This window comes from Oryx dammah, unplaced genomic scaffold (genome assembly GCF_014754425.2).
Source record: "Oryx dammah isolate SB20612 unplaced genomic scaffold, SCBI_Odam_1.1 HiC_scaffold_5, whole genome shotgun sequence".
In the NCBI taxonomy this organism is placed as follows: domain Eukaryota; kingdom Metazoa; phylum Chordata; class Mammalia; order Artiodactyla; family Bovidae; genus Oryx; species Oryx dammah.
In genome coordinates this window covers 93,745,119-93,767,161 of record NW_024070189.1, presented here as the reverse complement: position 1 = coordinate 93,767,161, position 22,043 = coordinate 93,745,119, and positions in this window count along the sequence as shown.

Here is a 22,043-nt window from a genome sequence, read left to right as displayed (position 1 = left end):
TGGCAATGACTTCAACAAAACTTCAGCTTCTAGGTAGACCAAGTTTTCTCAGGCCAGCAACTTCTGTTCTCTTTAAAACAGTTCTGCCAAGAAAAGTAGGCTATACCTTGCACCGAGTGTATGCTCAGATGTTCAGGTTCAAATTCTTCACCTTGGCCCATGACGGCAGCCATAAAAGGCTTGCTCATGTTTCTTAGGATGGTGGCTCAGATGGTAAAGAATCTGCCCACAATGCAGGAGACCGGGGATCCATCCTTGGGTCGGGAAGATCCCCTGGAGAAGGGAAGGGCCGCCCACTCCAGTATTCTTGCCTGGAGAATCCCATGGGCAGAGGACCCTGGCGGGCTACAGTCCATGGGGTCGCAAAGAGTTGGACATGACTGAGTGATTAAATTCAAACTAAAAATACCGACAACACCAGGTGCAGGTGAGGATGCATAAAAACTGGGCTTCTCAGATGCTGCTGGTGGTGAGACAGGCTGGTATCTGAGACCCTTTGCCACAGTGCTTGCAACTGGACAAATGTCTCCTCCAGCAGCAAAATACAAAGAAACTATATGGGACTAAAAATAACTGTGTGCATGCACAGTTGGGACAAATTATGAACAAAATACAAAAAGACCAAAACCCCACACAGGAGGTGGGTGATCACTTAAGCCACACTTCCGTCTTGAACCCTGGACCCACTCCCACCCTTGCCCGGTGTAGGAACCAGCTCCCCCAGCACTCCAGGTGCAAGCAAGAGAACCTGTTTTTTATAATCCCTCCACTCCTGCTGCAGCAGGGACCCAGTAGAGACTTGTCTGAATTTCTTGTCTGGCCTCTGGTCAATTTCTATTGATGAAGAAGGCCAGGAACTCTGGTTCGGAATAGTGGGAATGCAAAATGGTACAGCCACTCTGGAAAACAGTTTGGTGGTCCTTAAAACACTAAACACACAACCACCATACAACCTGGCAATCCCACTGCTGAGTATTTAGAAATGAAATTTTATGTTCATGTTAAAAAAAAATAACCCGTACGTGATTATTTACAGCAGCTTTATTCATCATCACCAATTGCTGGAAACACTCAATTGTCCTTCAGTGGGTGAATATAAAATAAACTTGGGTCTATTCATACAATGGAACATTCCTCAGCAACAGAAAGGAACAAACTATTGATACAGGCAACAAAGCTTTATGCCCCAAAACGTTTTACGTTGCAGCAAAACAGGCCAGACTCAAAAGGCTACATATCGTATGATTTCAATTACATAACTTTCTCAGAAAACAGATCTCTAGCGTGGGAGAGCAGATCCGTATTTGCCTGGGGCTGGGGGATGGGGCTGGCTATGAAAGACCAGCAAGGGGGAATTTGGGAGGTTGTTTTATTGTCTGGATAATAAATTATTTATTTATTTATTTATTCAGCTCATTGTCTGGATAACAGATGATGCTCCAGTAATCAGAGCAGTTGTGAGAGATCCTAGGGACTGAGGGGGACCCGGAGGCAACGTCTGATCCAGCTGGAGGGCTTCTCAAAGGAAGGGGCATTTAAGCTGAGACTTACAGGCTGGGCTGGAATCAGACAGGTGAAGGGCCTTCCAGGCAGTGGGAACCACGTGAACAGAACCCAGAGGAGAGATATTCAGGAAACCAGGTGGCATTAATTTTGACTGGAGTAGCATTAATTTTGACTGGAGTATAGAGATTTTTTTTTTTCTTTGAAATTTATCCTTTTTTCTGGGGGTTGGTGGAGGCTGTGCTGCTCACCTTGTGAGATCTTAGTTTCTCAACCAGCAACTGGACCTGCACCCTTGGTTGTGAAAGCAGGATGTCCTAACCACTGGACCATCAGGGAATACCCAGAGATTCATCCATTTGTAATTTGAAAACTAGAGAGAAAGGAGACAGAGAAGTCGGTGGGATCTAACCAGACTTTGTGTCTCAGATGATAAAGAATCTGCCTGCAATGCAGGAGACCGAGTTTCGATCCCTGGGTTGGGAAAGTCTCCTGGGAAAGGTAATGGCTACCCACTCTAGGATTCTTTGCCTGGAGAATCCCGTGGACAGAGGAACGTGGCAGATTACAATAGGTTTGCAGAGTCAGACTAACACTTTCACTTTTTTCTTCCACCAAACTTTATCTCAAGAGTACTAGGGAGCCATGGGGAAGATTTAGAGCAGGAAAGGGAGGTAAGTCAGACTTTCTAAACTTTGTTTTAGAAAGATTGCCAGGGCACTAGAGTGGAGAGTGACTTGGGATGGGGTAGCAAGAAGGAGATGGTTTGGCCTGAAGGAAAAAGCCCGGGGCCAGGGTGGAGAGAAATGGGCAGACTTAAGAGAGACTCAAATGCAGAAAGAACAGAGGCTGCGTTTGATCAAAAGCGTCTTCCTACTTGGTGCTCTGTAATGACCTATATGGACTTCCCTGGTGGCTCGGTGGTAAAGAATCCACCTGCAGTACGGGAGACGTGGGTTCGATCCCTGGGTCAGGAAGATCCCCTGGAGAAGGAAATGGCAACCAATATTCTTGCCTGGGAAACCCCATGGACAGAGGAACCATGGGGTCTCAAAGAGTCAGACAGGGCTTAATGACTAAACAACAATGACTTATATGGGGGAATGAATCTAAAAAGAGGGTGGATATATGTATATGTGTAACTAATGCGTTTTGCTGCACTGCAGAAGCTAACACAACATTGTAAATCAACTACACTCCAATAGAAATTTTCAAAAGTTAAATACATTCACTATAAAAGGTGTCTTCCAGGGACTTCCCTGGTGGTCCAGTGCTTACGACTTTGCACTCTCAATGCAAGGGGCCTGGATTCAACCCTTGGTCAGGGAACTAGATCCCATATGCCACAACAAAGGATCCCAAGTACTGCAACTAAGACTAGACACGGCCAAATAAATAAATATATATATATATTTAAAAAGGTGTCTTCCAGTTGCCTATTTAATGAGAGATAACATCTGCAAGGTCTGAAACCAACGAAGGTTTGAGGAACTTCTACAGATCAACCAGAACAGGACACTAACCTGAAACATAGAAAATGGGTCAAGAGCAGAAACAGGTAAGTCACAAAAGAAGAGCCCACTCAAACCCACCATGCTGTATCCATTAGACAGACACTGCTTTTTGTATGTTAGTCACACCTCAATAAAGTTTTTGTTTTTGTTTTAAAGGAAGCCCAGGGAATTCCTTGGTGACCTAGTGGTTAGGAATCTGGGCTTTCATTGCAGAGGCCAGGGTTCAGTCCCAGGTCGGGGAACTGAGACCCTGCAAGTTGAGCAGCATGGCCAATTAATTAATTTATTAAAAAAATTTTAGAAAGGAAGCCCAGAAGATTCATGACCTTATAAAGAGATGCTCACACTTATCAATGCTCAGAAACACACAGGTTTGGGGGCTACCTTGGTGGCTCAGTGGTTGAGAATGGTGGTCAGTGGTTAAGAATCTGCCAACCAGTGTAAGGAATATAGGTTCGACCCCTGGTTCGGGAAGATAAACGCTGGGCAGCCACTAAGTCCCATGCACTGTAACTACTGAGCCCACGCGCCAACAGCTACAAAAGCCTGTGCTCTGCAACAAGAAAAGCTACTGCAACGAGAAAACCTCACACAACAAGCAATAAAGAGTAGCCCCTGCTCCTCACAACTAGAGAAAACCCGCAAACAGCATCGAAACCCTGCACACTACAAGAAAAACCCAGCTCAGCCAAAAAAAAAAAAAAGAAAGAAACATGCAGGTTGGAACAAGATGTCACTTTATAGTTCCCAGGTTCACCAAAATTAAACAGCACGATAATGCTCTGGCCTGCGTTGCTCCTGTTCTAATGGAAAGGAAACCAGTTTGTAATGATGTGATTGAATGCTTTTGTTAGCCAGGAGGGCTGGCTGGGGGTGGAGGGCAAGGGTGATAGCATCTGTAATGATCATGCATTGGATACAGGGGGTACCTCTACCCACAACAGACAGCCCAGTGCAGAGCTTCCCTTGGCTCTGCCCTCAGGATCTGGCCAAAATCTGAACACTTCTCTCCTTTTCTTCAGCTCCCATCCTCCAACAGCCTCCTTCAGGGCTCACTTGGACCAGTGCAGTTACCTTAGCGACCATACCTTAAGCCCCCACATTCTGCCCCTCCTGTAGCAGCCAGAGGGTGCCTGAGAAACTGAGTCAGATCCCAGCCATCTTCTGCTCAGAACCCGCCATGGCTCCCATCTCCCTGTCGGTTAAAGGCCAAGTCCTCGCATGTTCCCAAAGGCCCTACACAGACTGCTTTTCCACCTCCCTACCCTCATCGCCTCCTCATCCCCCACACTCGCTCACTCAGCTCTGTCCATGCCTCCCTGTTCCACACGTGGTTCTGCCCAGGACCTTTGTACCTGCTGTCTCCTCTGCTTGGAATGCTCTTCCCCCAGGTAACCACAGGGATCCTTCCCTTCCTTCCTCTTTCAGCTCTCTAATTAAAGACCCCGGAGAGACTTCCCTGGTGGTCCAGTGGTTAAGAATCCACCTTACAATGCAGAGGATGTGGGTTCAATCCCTGGTCAGTGAACTAAGATCCCACACGCCACAGGGCAATTAAGCCCACGAGCTACTAGAGTCTGCTCCGCTATGAAAAATCCTATGCGACATAATGAAGATCTTGTGTGCCCAGACTAAGACCTGATGCAGCCAAATACAAATAAATAGTTTTAGAAAATATGGTGGGTGGTGGTTTAGTTGCTAAATTGTGTCTAATTCTTGAGACCCCCCTGGACTGTGTTGCCCACCAGACTCCTCTGTCCATGGGATTTCCCAGACAGGAATACTGGAGTGGGTAGCCGTTTCCTTTTCCAGGGGATCTTCCTGACCCAAGGACAGAATCCAGGGCTTCTGCATTGCAGGTGGATTCTTTACCTATTGAGCCACCAGGGAAGCTCAGTGTAAATTACATTGAAAATAAAGACCCCAGAGACATGTTTCCTGACCACCCAGGAGAAGACAGTTCTTCTCTGACCCTGCTTTCTTTTTTCTTCTTGATACATCTCTCCACTCAATATGTTATATTATATCACACATCTATTTGTCTCCTCCCAGCCCCATCTCACAAAGATGTCAGCTCCAGGGGGGAAGGGATGCTTGTCTGCCTTGTCTACCTCTGTGTCCTCAGTCCTAGAACAGAGCCAGTGTCCAATGAACCAAACTCAGACTCAGAGAGGTGAAGTCGTCTTTTCAAGGTCACACAGCAGGTAAGTGGTAAAGCTGGGAGTCATGGGAAGATTTATTTAAAAAAAGAAACAACTTAAAAAAATTTATTTATTGGGGGAAGGAAGGAGACAGTGGGATGTATGGAGAAAGTAACATGGAAACATATATTACCATATGTAAAATAGATAGCCATTGGGAATTTGCTATATGACTCAGGGAACTCACACCAGGGCTCTGTAACAACTTAGAGAAGTGTGATGGGGAGGGAGGTTCCAGAGGGAGGGGACATAGATATACCTATGGCTGATTCGTGTTGATGTTTGGCAGAAACCAACATAATACTATAAAGCAATTATTCTTCAATTAAGAATAAATAAATTTAAAATATATTTACTTATTTATTTGGCTGTGCCCAGTCTTCTTTGCAACATGCAGGATCTTTGCTCTTCCTTGCAGCATGAGTTCTTTAGTTGCGGCAAGCAAATTCTTAGCTGCAGTATGTGAACTCTTGGCTGTGGCATGTGGTCAGGGATTTAGTTTCCTGACCAGGAATTGAACCCTAGCCCTTGTGTTGGGAGCACAGACTCTTAACCCCTGGACCACCAGGGAATTCCCCCACGGGAAGATTGACATCAGTCCTACGTGAGTCCAGCTCTGTGCTCATAAACATTTGGAGGCAGAGGAGAGATCCTGCAGTGGGCGGCAGGTTCTCACTCCAGCAGCTCCGGGCCAGGGTCAGTCCTGTGCTATGAACCTCACCTGGCTTCATTCTCTCACTAGTACACCCTTCCCATTTTACAGTCAAGGAAACCAAGACTCAGAAAAGGGGTTTTTTAATCCCCTGATGTAACAATTTTGGCACAAGATTAAGTCCTCCAGTTCTGGGGTTCAACTGACCTTGATGTGATGAACACATGTAAACAGGATGGAGAAATCAAGGAAGGCCTCCTGTGGAGGTGACACTGAAAGCTGAGGGATGAATAGAGGTATGGTAGACTTGACATTGAGATCCTGTTGGAGAAGACTCTTGAGAGTTTGGACTGCAAGGAGATCCAACCAGTCCACCCTAAAGGAGATCAGTCCTGGGTGTTCATTGGAAGGACTAATGTTGAAGCTGAAACTCCAATACTTTAGCCACCTGATGCGAAGAACTGACTCATTTGAAAAGACCCTGATGCTGGGAAAGATTGAGGGCAGGAGAAGGGGACAACAGAGGATGAGATGGTTGGATGGTATCACCAACTCAATGGACATGAGTTTGGATAAACTCCGGGAGTTGGTGATGGACAGGGAAGCCTGGTGTGCTGCGGTCCATGGGGTCGCAAAGAGTCAGACACGACTGAGCAAATGAACTGAACACACAGATGGCTCTAGCAGATGGTTTTCTCTGGAGAAGGGGAGAAGTGTCTGAGAATTAATGGCCTCTGGGAGCAGCCTTTGGCCGATGGCTGATGGGGATGGTGGGGCTGGATAAACACCCCAGCGCCCTCTCCCACCGGTGATTTCACTGAGGTGTGCGCTGCACTAGCTCCCAGAGGTCCTGAACGCTGAAACTGCACCTTCAGCAGGGAAAGCACTAACCACTGGGAAGCCAGGGAATTCCAACCAAAATTCACGGGCTGGAACTTCCCTGGCCGTTCAGTGGTTAAGACTCCAAGCTTCCAATGCAGGGGACGTGGGTTCAATTACTGGTCAGGGTTTAAGATCCCACATGCTGTGCTGCTGCTAAGTCGCTTCAGTCGTGTTAGACTCTGTGCGACCCCATAGATGGCAGCCCACCAGGCTCCCCCGTCCCTGGGATCCTCCAGGCAAGAACACTGGAGTGGGTTGTCATTTCCTTCTCCAATGCATGAAAGTAAAAAGTGAAAGTGAAGTCTCTCAGTTGTGTCCAACTCTTAGCAACCCCATGGACTGCAGCCCACCAGGCTCCTCTGTCCATGGGATTTTCCAGGCAAGAGTACTGGAGTGGGGTGCCATTGCCTTCTCCGCCACATGCTATGAGGCAGGGTCAAAAATAAGTAAATAAGTATTTTAAAAAGCACACAAAATTTATCTGTTTAAGCCCTATTTCCCAGGACCTCAGAATGGAACTGTATTTGGAGAACAGGTGTTTTTTTTTTTTAATTGGAGTATAATTGATTTACAATGTTGTGTTAGTTCTTACTGTACAGCAAAACGAATCAATTACACATACACACATATCCACTCTTTTTTAGATTCTGTTCTCCTATAGGTGATTACAGAGTATTGAGTAAAGTTCCCTGTGCTATATTATGTAGCTCCTCGTTAGTTATCGATTTTGTACATGTACGTGTGTGTGTGCTCAATCGGGTCCGACTCTTCTGTGACCCCGTGAACCGTAGCCCACCAAGTTGCTCTGTTCATGGGATTTTTCAGGCAAGAATACTGGAGTGGGTTGCGATCCCCTTCTCCAGGGGATCTTCCCAACCGAGGGATTGAACCCAGGAGTCTCCTGCATTGGGAAATGGATTCTTTACCACTAGCGCCACCTGAGAAGCCCCATTATATATATAGTAATGTGTATTTGTTTATCGAGATAAGATCTTTAAAGAGGTCGTTGAGTTAATATGAGGTCCAGTTAAGACAAAGCCACCCCAGGGCTCAGAGGTGCCAGTGGGTAAAGATGAGAATCTCGGGCACTGGGATCACCATGCCACCTTGCGCGAGGCAGACGGGAGGAGGGCAGGGTCAGACATCAACAGAAGCCACTGCGCTTGCGCCAAAAACCCATTAGGAAAAGCTTCCCAAAGAGGGAGGCGAGAACCCACGCCGGGAACCTGCTCTGAGGATTCAAGCTGCAGAGTAAGGTCTCAACGCCACGGAGGAAATGGTTACTAGTTGAGGGCTGGACTGCCCTGACCTCAGCCTTCCTTCGGGAATCTCCTCCCTCCTGCGTCTTTCAGATTCACACCGGTAGAGGGACAGCTGACCTTGGGCTGCCCTTTTGGAGCAGTGTGGCAAAAAAAAAAAAGGAAAAAAGAAGGCAGGTCCAACATTCCCAACGTTGTATTTGTCTGTTTACATGTCTGGGTCCCCAAAATATTTGAGTTTGTGATGACAGGGACCGCGTCTGTTTTGTTTGGCACAACGGTGGGCATACAAGGGGTGCTCAATGGATGCTCTTTGAATAAAAAATTGAATGAATTAGTGAGTGAACAGATGCCACCCATCAGTAAGAAGCCTTGACTTTGGGCTCAAGAGACAGACCTTCACATGTCATCTGCAGGGGGCTGAGACACAGGGCTTATCCCACTGTGCCTCTGGTTTCCTATCTGTGAAACGAGTGTAGTAACAGCACCCACCTCCAGGGATGGGAGGAAAGCATCCAGACCATTTGCCAAGCACCTGGCTGGGAGGGATTGGGGGCAGGAGGAGAAGGGGACGACAGAGGATGAGATGGCTGGATGGCATCACTGACTCGATGGACGTGAGTCTGAGTGAACTCCGGGAGTTGGTGATGGACAGGGAGGCCTGGCGTGCTGCAATTCATGGGGTCGCAAAGAGTCGGACACGACTGAGTGACTGAACTGAACTGAACTGGCATGGAATAAGATCTCCCCGTGTCTACACCAACTCGCTCAAAATCTTTTAAGAGAGAACCACAGAAAAAAGGTCCGAATGCAGCCAACAAAGGAAATTCCTGTGCTGGGCGGGACTGTTTTCCATGACCCCTGAGGTCCTAGCTCAGTTTCAGGTCAGAGCTGTTTTGTGTTTCCACAGATCAGCTCTCACTCGCATGGTCCAAGATGAGGTCGTGGTTTCCAACGTCCCTGCCAGGCTCAGCAAGGAGCATCCGCTGAGATGGTGAGAAAACCCTCCCGGGAATGCAGAAGCCTGTCCTCCAGTCTCCTCCCCCGCCACCCCGTCACCTTTGACAGTCATAACATCCCTCCATTTTCTTCACAATTTCTTCTGCGTGCCAAAGGAATCCATGCTCACTCTAGACAATTCGTGAACATTTTTTTCAGAGAAAAACTACATAAGAAAAGAAAAAAAAAGTTGCCCCAAAGTCCAACAAGGCTGACATTTTTGTGAATTTCCTTCTGGTCATTTTTTCCATACAGAACAGGTAACTGTGCTAATTTTTCAAAAGATGAGATTATTCTGAATGCACAGCTTTGGAAGCTGCTGTGGAACCTGCAGAAAGAGAAAGGGGGATAGAAGATGAGATGGTTAGAGAGCATCACCCACTCAATGGACATGAATTTGAGCAAACTCTGGGAGATTGTGGAGGACAGAGGACCCTGGCGTGCTACAAGTCCTTGGGGTCGCAAAGAGTCGGACACAACTTAGCAGCTGAACGACGGGTCCTCTGGGAATATGTAGGGATTTTTCTACTTGGATTTTCTCCGTCACTGAGCCTCCAAGGCCATGGTGGATTTCATACTTTATGATAAGAAAGACTGGGACTTCCCTGGTGATTCAGTCACTAAGATTCCAGGCTCCTACTGCAGGGGACGTGGGTTTGATCCCTGGTCTGTGAACTGAGATCCCACATACCTCTCGAGCACAGCCAAAAACAACAAAAGCTAAGAAAAACTATACTCGTGAGGGAAAGGGCAGATGTTGTTCAGCCGTTAAGTTGTATCTGACTCTTTGTGACCCCAGGGACTGCAGCACACAGGCTTCCCTCTCCTATACTATCTCCCAGAGTTTGCTCAGACTCATGTCCATTGAGTTGGTGATGCCATCTACCCATCTCATCCTCTGTCATCCCCTTCTCCTCCTGCCTTCATTCTTTTCCAGCATCAGAGTCTTTTCTAATGAGTCAGATCTTCACATCAGGTGGCCAAAGTATTGGAGCTTCAGCTTTAGCATCAGATCTTCCAATGAATATTCAGGGTTGATTTCTTTTAGGATTGACTGGTTTGATCTCCTGCTGTCCAAGGAACTGTCAAGAGTCTACTCCAGCACCACAATTTGGAAGCATCAATTCTTTGATGTTCAGTCCAACACTCACATTGGCACATGTCTACTGAAAAAATCATAGCTTTGACTATGTGGACATTTGTCAGCAAAGTGACGTCACAGGTGGTCAACAAGGCATCTATGTGGTGGTTAAGACTGAGGCCCTGGGGTCAGATTCTGGCTCCTACCACTTTCTGACTCAGTGGGAGTGTTTTAATCTTTGGGCTTCATTTTTCCCATCTGTAAAATGGGGATATATTAAACCACTTTTTAAAAACATTTATTTTTATTTTACTTATTTGGCTGTTCTGGGCCTTAGTTGTGGCATGTGAGATCTTTAGTTGCAGCATGGGGGATCTAGTTCCCCGACCAAGAATGGAACTTGGGTTCCCTGCACTGGGAGCGTGCAGTTCTAACCACTGGACCACCAAGAAGATTCCTATATTAGTCCAGTTAATCTCACAACAACTCTGGATCCCACAAGAGTCAACAGCAGAGAAAGGTTTCCATGTCTTAAAAACATAAACTTAGCGTTCACAGTGCACCAGGCTCTGTGCTAATCTCTTTTTAAAATTTTAAAATTTTATTTATTTATTTATGTTTGGCTGTGCTGGGTCTTCTTAAGCTTTACATGGGCTTTCTCTAGTTGCAGCGAGCAGGGGCTCCTCTTCTTTGTGGCTCAAGGGCTTCTTATCGAGATGGTTTCTCTTGTTGTGGAGCACAGGCTCTAGGAGTACAGGCGTCAGTAGTTGTGGTTCACAGGCTTAGTTGCTCTGCAGCGTGTGCGATCTTCTTGGACTGCGGATCGAACCACTGTCCCCTGCATTGTCAGACAAATTCTTGTCCAGTGCTCCACCAGGGAATTCCTCCATGTTCTTAAGGACCACACCACACTGCCTTCCTAGCAAGTTATGTAAATCACACCTTCATTACTGTATTACTTATATAAACCCACAAAACACACATCCAACGTTGTCTGCTTTGCCGTGATTCATTGTGTCCAGCCTACGTGATCTATGGAGCTTTCTGTATTTGTGTTTTAGATCCTCATTTTAAAAAGATTTTTAAAATAAATTTATTTTAATTTATTTTACAAAGTACAAAGCATCTGTTTTTTTGCTCCCAAAACAGATGCCATTATCAGATTTTTTTTTAAGTTTCTCAGTGATTTATTTTATTCTGGGAGAGCTCAGTTGGTAAAGAATCCACCTGCAATGCAGGAGACCCTGGCTTGATTCCTGGGTGGGGAAGATCTGTTGGAGAAGGGATAGGCTAGTCACTCTAGTTTTCTTGGGCTTCCCTTGTGGCTCAGCTGGTAAAGAATCCACCTGCAATGTGGGAGACCTGGGTTTGATCCCTGGGTTGGGAAGATCCCCCGGAGAAGGGAAAGGCTACCCACTCCAGTATTCTGGCCTGGAGAATTCCTGGGTTGCAAAGAGCCAGACACAACTGAGTGACGTTCACTTTCATTTCTTTCTTTATTGAAGTATAGCTGACTTACAATATTATATTAATTTCAGATGTACAATATAGTGATTCAATATTATTATGGGTTATACTCCATTTAAAGTGATTACCAAATAATGGACATTTTCACTTAATTAATTTTAAATTTTCAAAGTTTTAGGCTCGCAGAAAAATTAAGTGGAAAGTAGAGTTCTCATATATCTCCTCTCTCCCTGCTCCACTTGCTTTATTATTAACGTCTTGCATTAGTGTGGTAACTTTATTGCAACTGATGAACCAATACTGATAACACTATTATCAACTGAAGTCCAGGGTTCACATCCGGGTTCACTCTTGGTATTGTATATTCTGTGGGTTTTGAGAAATGCACAGTGTCCTGTATCTGCCAGTACAGCATCATACAGAACAATTTCATTACCCTAAAACCCTCACTTATTTCTCCCTCTACCTCCCATTCCCCCTTCTCCCTGAATCCCTGGTACTGAATGACTTTTTTTTTTTTTTTTGGTCATGCTGTGCAGGATTTTAATTTTTTGATCAGGAATCGAACTCACGTGCCCTGCATTGGAAGCATCCACCACTGGACAGCCAGGAACTTACTGTGAATTGTGTTTTCCTGGGGATTCTTTTGATGTCTCTAGTTGGGCTGGTCTCCAGGGCCTTCTTGGTGGCTCAGATGGTAAAGAATTTGCCTGCAATGCAGGAGGCTTGGGTTCGATGCCTGGGTCGGGAAGATCCCCTGGAGAAGGGAATGGCAACCCACTCCAGTATTCTTGCCTGGGAAATCCCATGGACTGTTGTCCATGGGGGTCGTGAAGAGTTGAAGGATTCTTTAAGTTTTGTGGCTCATTTCTTCTGCAGTGAGAAAAAAGGGTAGCCCCACTCACCCCTGAGAGGAGTGTCTGGGGGAAGGCCTGATACAGACAAGGAAGTCCGGTGGACAATAATTTATTTATTTATTTTTGGCTGAACTGGATCTTCTCTGCTGTGCCTGGACTTTCTCTAGTTGCATTGCTCAGGCTTCCCATTGTGGTGGCTTCTCTTGGTTTTGGAGGACTGGCTCTAGGCATGCCAGCTTCAGTAGTCGGGGCACGTGGGCTTGGTAGTTGTGGCAAACAGGCTTAGCTGCCCCATGGGATGTGGAATCTTCCCAGACCAGGGATCAAACTGGTGTCCCCTGCATTGGCAAGTGGATTCTTAACTACCTGGACCTCCAGGGAAGTCCCCTGAGCAATGATTTCGTATCGTGAGAAGGAAGGTTTGCAATAATTGGAAGATGTGGAAGGCTGGCCATTGCATTAATTTGCTCATTCAATAAGCATTTATTGAAGACTTACTGTGTGCTAGGCACTTTTCTGGTCCCTGAGGACACAGCAGGGCCTTGTAAGGCATGAGGAAGACTTTGGTTTTGTTGACTTAAAAAATTTCACATTAGAGTTATGAGTTAACTTTTGGGCAAAATGAGGGCTGCAGCCCATGAGATACCTCTGAGATATCTGCTCCAAAGAGATTATGGGGGAAAGTGAAAGTGAAAGTCGCTCAATCATGTCCGACTCTGTGCGACCCCATGGACTATACAGTCCATGGGATTCTCCAGGGCAGAATACTGGAGTGGGTAGCCTTTTCCTTCTCCAGGGGATCTTCCCAACCAGGGATCAAACCCAAGTCTCCCAGATTGCAGGCAGATTCTTTACCAGCTGAGCCACAAGGGAAGCCCTAGACTACTGCAGTGGGTCGCCTATCCCTTCTCCAGCGGATCTTCCCGACCCAGGAATTGAACCAGGGTCTCCTGCAATGCAGGCGCGGCCTCCTACATCTCCTGCATTAGCGGGTGGGTTCTTTACCACTAGCACCGGCTAGGCTTCTCCTAAGTGTCTTGAATCGCCCTTCCTTGAGCAGTGATGGAGGCAGGGTCCACCCACCATTAAGGTCATTCAAAACTCAATCACTTTCCCCTGCTTTCCAGGTCCATCCCCTGTTATCTCGCACCTGGGCTGGCACTATCATCGGAAGGTCAGTATATATGTGATTTTGGTGAAGGGGGACTACATGCAATCAGGCACATATTTTTTTCCAGAAGTTTCTGCTGGTCTCGTGAAGCTTTCTGCTAGGGAAGTCAAGGAACAGTCGTCCCCATGAAGCATTTTAGTGCTTTTTCTAAATATGAGGAGATACAAGAATTGGACTCACAAAATCAGCTCCTAAAAAATATGTTACTATCTGAACTATCTATCTCTCGCCAGTTTTTCCCCGAGCACACAGTGCCTCATTTTTGCTCTCCACCCTAAACTCCTTTCAGTGGGTGTTGAAAGGAGCTGCTGCAGCAGCTCATAACTTAGTCCTTGTAGAGGTAGATGGCAAGTGCCAATTTGTAGCTGACAGCTTTGCTCTTAGTAAGGCAGGAGCCACTGGGTGTTCAGAACAGAATGGACCTAAATGACTCAGTTGCTCACAGGCGCCCTCTGGTGGTGGGAACTCACTGTGGCGTGAGGGGCGGAGCCAAGAGACCGGGGAGAAGGCGACAGAACTGGCCCGGGTGCGAGATGACAGGGGTGAACCTGGAGTGAAGGGGAAAATGGTCAAGTTTTGAATGATCTTAATGGTGTTTGGACCCTGCCTCCATCACCTCTCAAGGAAGGGCAATTCAAGACGCTTAGGAGAAGCCTAAGTGGCCCTAGCGGTAAAGAACCTCCCTGCCAGCGCAGGAGATGTAAGACAGGCGAGTTCATCCCTAGGTTGGGAAGACCCCCTGGAGGAGGAAATGGCACTCGCTCCAGTATTCTTGCCTGGAGAATTCCATGGACAGAGGAGCCTGGCGGGCTACAGTCCATGGGGTCGCAAACAGTTGGACACGACTGAGCGAATGAGCATACTAAGGACAGACTATGTAACATTTCTGACCCTCCCTTTCTACCAGCGGCTGCAGTTGGGTCCTTCCTGCAGGGACCCCCTCTGAATATCAGTCAGTTGGCTGTCTTGGCTGTGGGGCCTCAACTCAGGTGCCTACCTGGCCAGCCTAGCTGGAGGGAGGTGGGGGCACGCCGGCAAACTAGAAGTTGACCCCACGCCCTGCTCCATGAAGGAGACCGCAGACATTCATTTCAGCCATGTGTGTCTGTGTATAGCGGGGAGTGCAGTTCCAGCATAGTCGCATGTCTGGATTTCCCAAGAGAAACTCCAAATCCAGATGTTCCATTGAAAAAAAAGTTTTAATTTTTTTCCTTTTATTTTTAGAGCTGAGGCCACCAGCAAGATCTGTTCCGAGAAAGAAGAGGACCCCTCCCTGGACCTGAACTCTTTTCCCAAACCTTGCGTTTCTCATCCCCACTGGCAGCTGAATATCTGCCGCCGGCCACCCACTGTTTCCGGCCTGTGTTAGTTTCCTACGGCTGCCATAAATTACCAGAAGCTGGGTGGTTGGAAGCAATAGAAAGGTATTCTCGCCCTACTCTGGAGAAAGAAATGGCAACCCACTCCAGTATTCTTGCCTGGAGAATCCCATGGACGGAGGAGCTTGGTGGGCTACAGTCCACAGGTCGCGAAGAGTGAGACACGACTGAACGACTTCACTCACTTCACTCGCCCTACTCTGGAGGCCAGACGTCTGAACACAAGGTACTTCCAGGGCAATGTGTACACGTGCACACTCAATCATGTCCGACTCTTTGCAACCCCATGGACGGTAGCCTGCCAGGCTCCTCCATCCATAGGGTTCTTCAGGCAAGAATACTGGAGTGGCTGCCATTTCCTCCTCCAGGGGATCTTCCCCACCCAGGGATCGAACTCGTGTCTCCCTTGTCTCCTGCACTGAAGGTGGATCCTTCACCTGCTGAGCCACTGGGGACGCCCCCACACTGCTCCCCAGAACTCTGAGGAAGAGCCCTTCTCTCTTTCTTCAGCATTTTTTGGCTCCTGGCAGGCCTTGGCTTGTGGCTACATCAGCCCAAGCTCTGCCTCCATCTTCACATGGCCTTCTCCTCTCTCTGTCTGTGTCCAAATCTCCCCCCACCCCAACTCTTTTTTAATAGGACACTACTCATTGATTTATTAAATATAATTTTTAAATATTTATTTACTTTTGGCTGCACTGGGTCTTCGTTGCTGCGTGAGGGTTTTCATCTAGTCACCATGAGGGGGCCTACTCGCTAGTTGTGATGCATGGGCTTCTGGTTGCAGTGGCTTCTCTTGTTGCGGATCACAGGCTCCAGAATGCTTGGGTTCCAGTGGTCGCGGCTTCAGTAGTTGCCCCAGGGCATGTGGAATCCTCCCAGGCCAGGGGTCGAACCCACGTCCCCTGCACTGGCAGGCAGATTCCCAACCACTGGACTGCCGGGAGAGTCCTATTTCTGTTTTGTAAACAAGTTCCTTTGTATCATTTGTTTAGATTCCATATAGAAGTGACATCATGTGATATTTGTCTTTCTGTGTCTGACTTACTCCACTTAGTATGATAATCTCAGGTTGTATCCATGTTGCTGCAAAGGGCATAATTTCGTTCTTTTTGATGGCTGAGTGGTATTCCACCGAATATATGTACCACATCTACTTTATCCATTCATGTCTTGCCCATTGTATGAGTTTGACTTTTTTGAAGATCTATCAGTGTCTAAGACCAGAGTTAAATTTATGATTAGAATGGGCCTTGAAAGGATATTCACAATTTTTTAAAAAGATGACAGTTCTGGGTAGTAGTACCTGAGGGCTTGCAGCTTGCATGGAAAGATTTACAATGACCCTGGGAAGCAGATGTTGTCCTTATCACGATGAGGCAGGTAAGGAAACTGAGGCCAAGGCTTAAGTCATTTGGCTAGTGAGTGGGGACACTATGATCTGAACAAACCAAGTGTTAGGGCCCAAACCTCTGACCATATGGCCTTCCTCGAGGATTCCCAGTAAATTCCATCTGACTACCAATATTTGGGGGTTTCTCAGGTAGTGCAGTGAAAAGGAATCTGCTTGCTAATGCAGGAGACCAAGGAAACACAGGTTCGATCCCTGCCTGGGTCGGGAAGACCCCCTGGAGGAAGAAATGGCAACCTGCTCCAGTATTCTTGCCTGGGAATTCCCATGGACAGAGGAGCCTGGTGGGCTGCAGTCCAGGGGGTCACAAAGAGTCAGACATGACTGAACACAACACACACACATACCATCTGGGGAAAATCCAAGTGTTTCTGCTTTAATCCCACTCCTAGGCATGTATTCAGAAGTACCCATTATTTGAAAAGATACACGCATCCCAGTGTTCATGGCAACACTATTCACAGTAACCAAGACATGGATAAAACCTGTGTCCATAGACAGATGAATGCAGAAAGAAGCTGTGGTGTGTATATACAATGGAATACTACTCCACCATAAAAAAGAACAAAACGATGCCATTTGCAGCAACATGGATGGGCCTAGAGCGCGCCCTAATGAGTGAAATAAGCCAGACAGAGAAAGACAAATATCATATGATATCATTTATATGTGGAATCTAAAAAAAAACCAGTACCAATGAACTTATTAACAATCAGAAATAGAGTCGCAGATGTAGAAAGCAAATTTTGGTTATAGGGGTGGAAGAGGGGGAGGGATAAACTGGGAGACTTGGATTGATATACACACACTGCTATATATAAATAGACAGGCTTTCAGGGTGGCTCAGAATGGTAAAGAATCTGCCTGCAAGTCAGGAGACACAGGTTCAATCCCTGGGTTGTGAAGATCCCCTGGAGAATGGGATGGCTACCCACCCCAGGATTCTTGTCTGGGAAATCCCATGGACAGAGGAGCCCGGTGGCTACTGTCCATGGGTCGCAGAGTCAGATGTGGCTTAGCCACTGAGCACACAGGCATATATAAAATGGATAACTAACAGACTTCCGTGGTGGCCCAGTGGTGAAGAATCCTCCTTCCAGTGCAGAGGACCTGGGTTCAATCTCTAACTGGGGAACTGAGATCCCACATGCCGAGGGTCAACTAAGCCCATGGGCACCACAATTATTGATACTGTGCACTGCAATGAAGATGCTGCAGCTAAGGCCTGATGCAGCCAAATAAATAAATAAAAATAAATACTAAAAAATAGATAGCTAATAAAGACCTACTGTATAATACAGGGAATGCGACTCTATACTCTGTAATGACCTACATGGGAAAAGGATCTAAAAAAGAGTGGTGTATGTGTAACTGATTCGCTTTGCTGTACCGCAGAAACTAACACAATACTGTAAACCAACTATATGCCAATGAAATTATATTTTAAAAAGATATTTTTAATTTTTCCTTTCCCGTGTAGGTCATTACAGAGTATAGAGTCCCATTCCCTGTATTATACAGTAGGTCTTTATTCAGTTCAGTTCAGTCGCTCAGTCGTGTCCAACTCTTTGTGACCCCATGAATCACAGCACGCCAGGCCTCCCTGTCCATCACCATCTCCCGGAGTTCACCCAAACCCATGTCCATTGAGTCGGTGATGCCATCCAGCCATCTCATCCTCTGTCGTCCCCTTCTCCTCCTGCCCCCAATCCCTCCCAGCATCAGAGTCTTTTCCAATGAGTCAGCTCTTATCGCATCAAGTGGCCAAAGTATTGGAGTTTCAGCTTTAGCATCAGTCCTTCCAAAGAAATCCCAGGACTGATGTTTAGAATGGACTCGTTGGATCTCCTTGCAGTCCAAGGGACTCTCAAGAGTCTTCTCCAACACCACAGTTCAAAAGCATCAATTCTTGGGTGCTCAGCTTTCTTCACAGTCCAACTTTCACATCCATACATGACCACTGGAAAAACCATAGCCTTGACTAGATGGACCTTTGTTCGAAAAGTAATGTCTCTGCTTTTGAATATGCAATCTAGGTTGGTCATAACTTTCCTTCCAAGGAGTAAGCATCTTTTAATTTCATGGCTGCAGTCACCATCTGCAGTGATTTTGGAGCTCAAAAAATTACAGTCTGACACTGTTTCCACATCTATTTCCCGTGAAGTGATAGGACCGGATGCCATGATCTTAGTTTTCTGAATCTTGAGCTTAAAGCCAACTTTTTCACTCTCCTCTTTCACTTTCATCAAGAGGTTTTTTAGTTCCTCTTCACTTTCTGCCATAAGGGTGGTGTCATCTGCGTATCTGAGGTTATTGATATTTCTCCTGGCAATCTTGATTCCAGCTTGTGCTTCTTCCAGCCCAGCATTTCTCGTGATGTACTCTGCATAGAAGTTAAATAAGCAGGGTGACAATATACAGCCTTGACATACTCCTTTTCCTATTTGAAACCAGTCTGTTGTTCCATGTCCAATTCTAACTGTTGCTTCTTGACCTGCATATAGGTTTCTCAAGAGGCAGGTCAGGTGGTCTGGTTTTCCCATCTCTCTCAGAATTTTCCACAGTTTATTGTGATCCACACAGTCAAAGGCTTTGGCATAGTCAATAAAGCAGAAACAGGTGTTTTTCTGGAACTCTCTTCCTTTTTCCATGATCCAGCAGATGTTGGCAATTTGATCTCTGGTTCCTCTGCCTTTTCTAAAACCAGCCTGAACATCTGGAAGTTCACAGTTCACATATTGCTGAAGCCTGGCTTGGAGAATTTTGAGCATTACTTTGCTAGCGGGTGAGATGAGTGCAATTGTGCAGTAGTTTGAACATTCTTTGGCATTGCCTTTTTTGGGGATTGGAATGAAAACTGACCTTTTCCAGTCCTGTGGCCACTGCTGAGTTTTCCAAATTTGCTGGCATATTGAGTGCAGCACTTTCACAGCATCATCTTTCAGGATTTGAAACAGCTCAACTGGAATTCCATCACCTCCACCAGCTTTGTTCGTCATGATGCTTTCTAAGGCCCATTTGACTTCACATTCCAGGATGTCTGGCTATAGGTGAGTAATCACACCATCGTGATTATCTTGGTCGTGAAGATCTTTTTTGTACAGTTCTTCTTTGTATTCTTGTCACCTCTTCTTAATATCTTTTGCTTCTGTTAGGTCCATACCATTTCTGTCCTTTATCGAGCCCATCTTTGCATGAAATGTTCCCTTGGTATGTCTAATTTTCTTGAAGAGATCTCTAGTCTTTCCCATTCTGTTGTTTTCCTCTATTTCTTTGCACTGATTGCTGAGGAAGGCTTTCTTATGTCTTCTTGCTATTCTTTGGAACTCTGCATTCAGATGCTTATATCTTTCCTTTTCTCCTTTGCTTTTTGCTTCTCTTCTTTTCACAGCTAGCCATCTATTTTTTAGTATTTTTTTTTATTTATTTATTTATTTATTTGGCTGTGTCAGGCCTTAGCTGCAGCATCTTCATTGCAGCGCATGGTATCAGTAATTGTGGTGCCAACGGGCTTAGTTGACCCTCGGCATGTGAGATCTTGGTTCCCCAATCAGAGATTGAACCCAGGTCCTCTGCACTGGAAGGCAGATTCTTCACCACTGGGCCACCACGGAAGTCCATTAGTTATCCATTTTATATATGCCTGTGTGCTCAGTAGCTAAGCACATCTGACTCTTTGCAACCCATGGACTCCAATACTTTGGCCACCTGATGCGAAGAACTGACTCATTGGAAAAGACCCTGATGGTGGGAAAGATTGAAGACGGGAGGAGAAGGGGACAACAGAGGCTGAGAAGATTGGATGGCATCACTGACGAAACGGACATAAGTTTGCGTAAGCTCCGGAAGTTGGTGATGGACAGGGAAGCCTGGCGTGCTGCAGTCCATGGGGTCGCAGTCGGACGGGACTGAACTGAACTAAAGGTGAAATTCACATAACATCCAATTAACCACTCTAAAGTGTACAATTCTGTCGCATTCAGTACATTCAAAATGTTGGGCAACCCCACCCCTATCTAGTTCCAAAATCTTTTACCACCCAAAAGGAATCATGCCCCCAGAAAGCAGTCAATTCCATTCCCTGCCTCCCCTCAGCCCTCAGCAATGACAAATCGGCTTTGTCTCTATGGATTTGCCTATTCTGGACATTTTCTATAAACAGAATCAGACAATCCATGGCATTCTGGGTCTGGCTTCTTTCATTCGGCATGCTATTTTGGAGGGTTTATCCCCATCGTAGCATGTGTCAGAGGCTCATATACCTTTTCAAGACTGAATAATATTACATGGTATGGATGGATCACTATTTGTTTAAATATGTATTCCATCCATACACGTGGCTCTGTACTTTATTTCTTCACTTAAGAGACCATGGTACGTCCCTGGTTATCCAGCGATTAAGAATCCACCTGACAACACAAGGGACACAGGTTAGATCCCTGGTCCGGGAAGATCCCACATGCTGTGGCACAACAACTAAGCCTGTTCAACACAGGTACTGAAGCCCAAGAGCCCTAAAGCCCATGCTCCACAACGAGAGAAGCCACCGCAAAGAGAAGCCTGCACACCTTGCTGGAGAGTAGTCCCCAGTTGGCACAACTGGAGAAAGCCTACACGAAGCAATGAAGACAGAGCAGCCAAAAATAAACCAAAAGGAAAAGAAAAAAAGAGAGAGGACTATGATTTGAAGATTTCATTTCAAAACCAAATTACCTTTGTTACTTTGCCTTCATTTCCTCAGCTGCAAATATAACTTCTGTCTTATCTCAGGCTGTCATAGCAAAATAGCACAGTCTGGGTGGCTTAAACAATAGATGTTTATTTTCTCACAGTTCTAAAGGCTGGTATCCAAGATCGACGTGCCAGCGTTGGTTTCTAGTGAGGTCTCTCTCCCTGGATTGTGAATCAATATGATTTTTTGTCGGGGAGGGGACACAAATCAGTCCCTAACACTTTCCTATCGTTGGACCATGCCATACTTAACCAGCCCCCTTGTGAAGGCATTTAAGTTATTTCTAATCATTCACTAACTCAAACTAGGCTTTAGAGCAAGTGTTGGCAAAAACTACAGCCTACCACCTGTTTTTGTAAATAACATTTTGGCATGTGGTCACACCCATTCGTTTACATGTATTTACATATTGCTCATTTATACACTGTGTAGGCTTCAACAGTGGAGTGACAAGTGAGAAACATTTATTCCCTGGCCCTTTCCAGAAAAAATTTGATCACTCGCATAGAGGGGGATGAACTGGGAGATTGGGATGGACAGACATTCACTACTGATACCGTGTATAAAATAAGGATAAGCTACTGTGCAGCACAGGGAGTTCGACCCAGTGCCCTATAACGACCTAAATGGGAAGGAAGTCCAAAACAGAGGGCGTATATGTATTGCTGTTCTTTAGTCACTAAGTCATGTCCAACTCTTTGCAACCCCATGGACTGTGGCCTGCTAGGCTCCTCTGTCCAGGGGATTTTTCCAGGCAAGAATGCTGGAGTGGGTTGCCATTTTCTCCTCCAGGGGATCGTCCCGAACCAGGCACTGAACCCACGTCTCCTACATTAACAGGTGGATTCTTTATTGCTGAGCCCCAATATATGTATATGTATATGTATATGTATATGTATATGTATATGTATATGTATATGTATATGTATATGTAT